The 4,822-nt window shown below is 51.1% G+C and overlaps 1 pseudogene; it reads right to left on the bottom strand.

Moving 5' to 3' along the window:
- Positions 1-873: 873 nt before the first annotated feature.
- Positions 874-4,468, bottom strand: LOC100397640 (up-regulator of cell proliferation pseudogene; annotated as a pseudogene).
- Between the last annotated feature and the right edge of the window lie 354 nt (positions 4,469-4,822).

Genomic DNA, 4,822 nt, shown 5'->3' with positions numbered 1-4,822 from the left:
AAATATTCCTGTCTCGTTCTACTAATTAATTTAAAAATTTCATTAATTTGGCTATATTTCTTCCTGTTACCTGGCCTTGAATACTTCTCTCCAGCCAGCATTAAATTTAATTGATGTCTAATTGTTTACTTGGTTTAGTTACTTTTGAATATGTTTGGTATAATTCTTATGAAGCAAGCATGTTTACAGGTTTATGGTCTCCATGCTTCCAAATTCCTAATGGTGGCATCCCAACAGACACATACACAGTGTAAACACATACACACACAAACACACCTGCACAACCCATACTCACCCATGTACATACAGGCTGACAGACAGACAGACAGACACACACACACACACACACACACTCTCTCTCTCTCTCTCTCTCTAGATCAACACATAAAACACTTCACGGGCAAAGACATTGTACATCAGGGATCCCTTAGTGTATTACATGCTTCTGTAAATTATCATGACTATTCAACTGAGGTGAGTTTACAGAGATTTCTTGTTTTAAAGGTTTTTTTGAATGATCTTTGTTCACTGCAACCTCCACTTTCCAGGTTCAAGCGATTCTCCCGCCTCAGCCTCCTGAGTGGCTGGGATTACAGGCACGGGCCACCATGCCCGGCTAAGTCTACAGAGATTTTCAAGTCTACTTGAGCACTAAGCTATCTAACCAGTGGTTGGACACTATCTGAATAATGCATTAAATATGACTCTTGAGGCTCTGAAGAATTTCTGTGCTTTCCAGTGAACACAGAGTTACAAGATCCTGAAACCGTGAGTTTGTTTTATCCTTTAATAGATAAAGCAAAGCTGATATCAATATGGTACACATTATATTTCCTTCTATGTGTGTTAATTTTTCTTTTCTTGTAATGTACATTTTCTTTTTTTTTTTTTTTTCATTCAACAGACATTTATGAAGCGTCTATGATGTGCCAGGCCCTGGGGACACAGAGCTGGAGAATATACAGTCCCTGCCCTCAAGGAGTTCACAGTCTGGGGAACACACATGTAAACACATGTGTTACAATGCACACTGCGTGCAGTGCGTGGCAGAGGTATAACAAAGTGCTGTGGGGCACAACAGAGTGACCAATGAACTCTTCCTGGGCAGGGGTCAGAAAAGGCTTCACAGATCAGTCAATAAATATGGTGTCATGGGAGTGCTTTGCACACCACTGGCACTTACATCTTGAATGCTGGTCCACCGGAGCCCCTTGGGTTGGGCTGGAGCAAGGCCTACCTCTGCTTTCTCAGGACGACTTCCCCACCTCTGTCCTGGGACAGTAGTGTCCCAATCTGCCTGCCTGGGCCTGTAGTGACTCAGGACGCTGCTCCCACTCCAGGGGCCAGTGACAGAGAGCAGCTGTACAGAGGGCTCACCCCACAGGATCCTTGACAGGAGCTGAGACAGAACAAACTTCTGCTTCTCTCCCTACCCTGGGGGCTGTTATATTCCTGGTAACATCTCTGAGCTGGTCTGTGAGGTCACTTCCTCTCTTAACACTGTTGAGGAGACTCCAAACCCTCTGTCTTTTGCTTGTCTTCTCATGTCGATTGGGCACCGGCCATTCTCAGGCACCAGGGCACAGCCCCACATGGGTGCCCCATCAGACAGGGCTGCCCACAGCAGCCGCCTACACCTGACCCGGGTTTCTCTGCACACTCACAGCCGTCTCACCAGCTCAATGAGCTGCTGGATGTTTTTGTTTTGGTTACATAGGCTGTTCCTGATGTTTTCAAGTATCCATCTCTTCAATTCAAATATGGCTTCACTATAGGCCAAGCTCACTGTGGCCATGGGAGGTGCTCCATGCCACAGGCCAGGGATGTGCCAGATGTGCTGCTTCTCAGGATCACAGAAGGCCAGGCCTGCCAGTGCCCAGAAGCCGTCACCCTGTTTCAACATCTGGGCTGCAGCTCTGCTCAGGTCACCAGGTGGATCCAGGAACTGTCCCTTGTCTCTTGGCCTGGAGCCAGGAACAGATACCTCATGAAGGTTCTGGTATACGAACTGGTAGTTGGGCATGTGCCCCTGTTTTTCCCAGCCTCAGAAATGCATGCAGAATAGCTGCTGGAATGTCCTTGGTTTCAGCTAAGCTGATCACGGTGACGTTGCTTAGCCCCAGGCCAAGGAAGCCTCCAGCTCAAACCTGTCCCCAGCTGAGGTCAAAGCCCCACCTATCAACCCCCTGGAGTCTATCACCAGGATGTGGTCACAGCCCAGGTCCTGGCTGAAGCCCTCGGCCACTGTGCTGAGCTGCATGAAGGCTCCTGGAACCACAGCTCTTCCCTGTGGCAAACCGCAGCCCAAACATGGTGTTGAGGAGAGTGCACAGCACCCCGAGGGCTGACAGGACCACCAGCCTTGAGCATCTCTCCAGTCCGGATGTGCAGCTCCTTCAGGAGCCCCGTGACCCAGCGGACAGGCATGCTCAGGGTGCTCCCATCGATCAGCTCCAGAGGCAGCCCTGTCAGCAGCAGCTCCGAGGCCAAGCCAGGGAAGTGGGCAAAACGCCTCTGGCCTGCTGGCAGCCTTCCCGCCTCCACAAGGCAGCCCTCGGCCTTGTAAAACTGTCCCATCTCCCGCAGGAAGTGTTCCACCCCCAGGGACTCAGGCCAGAGTGGCTCCCCCAAGTCTGAGGGACCCCGTGCTTTGGTCTTAGGGTGAGAAGCATCTCCGGAGGCTGTCTCAGTCTCGGCTGGGCCACCTGCACCTAGCCCCACTCCGTCCACCTCAGGAAGTACTGCTTCTCACTCAGGGAGGGGCTGCTGATCCCCGAGATGAACTCCTGCACCCCCGAGTTGGGATTCAGGCCGTTCGGCTGCATTCGAAGTTCCAGCAGCCGCCACCTCAGCCTAGCGCTGTGTTTCTTGCCGGGGAGCAGGGGGGGGAACAGCCGCCCACTGGAGCTGGCAGAACTCCTTCTCCACTTGGGCTGACTTTCTCCAGGGGTCCCCCTGCAGCCTCAGCTCATTCCTTCGGTAGGCATCCGAGTCCTTGATTTTCCTGGTAATCCTCTTCATCCGGTCTTTCACCTTCTGACACTCCTCACAGTCCTCGTCGACCTTTAGGCCCAGCTTGCGGGCTGCGTGTGCTATGTCCTCCAAAGACACCCACTTGCAGGGTGCCCGCAGCACATTCCCAACAATGGCCCGGATCCTCTTCACGAAGTTGTCGCTGTCGGTGCTGCTGACCTTCACCAGGACGTGCGAGTGGTCTCTTTTCAGCACAGGAATTAACTTATTCAGAAATCTCAGGTTTGTGTTACGTTTCCCACGGTAGGGACTCAGGATGAAGCAGTGTTTTGTGGTTGACTCCTTCATGGAGTAGAGAAATTTGTATTCCTTCTTAATGATATTGTCAGTCAATATAACCACGGCGGAGATTTCTGCCAAGAGCTTAAACTGCAGCCAGTGAGACCCGATGTCACCTCTCAGGTTCAGAAAGGCGACAGGTTCTGGGAAATTGTCCAGGTCCTCCCTTCCGCTGGGGGAAAAAAAAAAAAAACAAACAGGAAATTTGTACCAACCCATCCGAAGTCTCCCAGGCATTACTGCCCAAGTTGAGGTCCCGATGCCAGAAGCAGTCCCACTGCTTGTGGCCTGGGCCGAGGATGGCGTTGAGAAGCTGAGACTTGGAGTTGCTCCTGACGTCCATGCGCACGAAGGCGAAGGCGGGCACCCTGGACAAGACCACGCTGTCTTCCCGGAAGCTCCCCATGCCCCTTGGAAGCTGGGACCACCATGTCCTCACAATGCCCCTCATGGCCCATAGCAGAAATGTATGGTAGTGGTTCTCTGAGTCAGGCAACATGAGCGGGAGTGCGAACTGGCAGAGGGCCATTTTCAACGCTATTTCTTGTTGCAGGAAACTGAGGAGAGCAGCAGGGCACAGAGAAGGTCTAAGGGGTTCACTGGCGTGTCCGGGGTGGGCAGCTCAGAAAAGGAATAAATGTTGGCAACAAGGTCACCAGCTGGGTCCCAGTAGATGATCTCCTCTTCCATCTGGCTCTCCTTCTCCACAGGCCTGGCAGCTGGGAGCACGTCCAGCACCATGGTGGTATTCCTGACTTCAGCGTTGAGGGCCTGCAGCTTCCTGAGGAAATTCCAGGGCAAGTCTTTGGGAACTGAGGGACCCGGTTCTTCGTGCTGTCAAAACCGATCTGCAGAGAGTCCTGGAGACTGAACTTCTGGACCTGGTACATCTCTAGGCCCAAAAGTGACAGCATTTCTTGAAACCTGCTTCTCTCCACTGTTGGAAAATCATTGTTCTGAGCCTCATTTGCACCATCTCCGTAACGGAACTCGCGATCATCTCTTTCCATTTCTCTCCATTCCAAATCTGCAATGGACACAGCTGTCCGTCTCTCTGATGCTTTTATTTCTGGAGCTACTTCTCCCAAATCTGAATGGCTTTTGCCCAGTAATTCCACTTCTATCCCGGGCGACGCCATGAGCGCAGTGAGGTCTCTGCTCCCTCCTCCTCCGCTTTCTCTGCATGGCCGTGGCTCGGTGCCAGGGAGGGGCCTGGCCCGGCCGAGCGCCCCGCTCCGGGGTAATGTACATTTTCATGTAACTGGGAGTAAGAAACATCTTAGGAAAAAGAAGACAAGAAATAAAATTTCCTTGATTACACTGTGCTTTGGTTCAATGACCCTGCACAGCACATATAGACTATAAATTGCCGTCTTGGGGAACCACTTTGGTATTTCATTTTAATAGCTCATTCTGGAGAATGTATTTGAGTGGATCATGTATTACAACTAATTTAAATTTTGACCCCTATAGAAATAAGTTTTCAAAAATATGTCAGAAACTTGGATAC

This window comes from Callithrix jacchus, chromosome 11, assembly GCF_049354715.1.
Source record: "Callithrix jacchus isolate 240 chromosome 11, calJac240_pri, whole genome shotgun sequence".
NCBI lineage: Eukaryota > Metazoa > Chordata > Mammalia > Primates > Cebidae > Callithrix > Callithrix jacchus.
The sequence above is the reverse complement of the archived record's forward strand: the minus strand, read 5'-3'. Positions and strand labels throughout refer to the sequence as shown.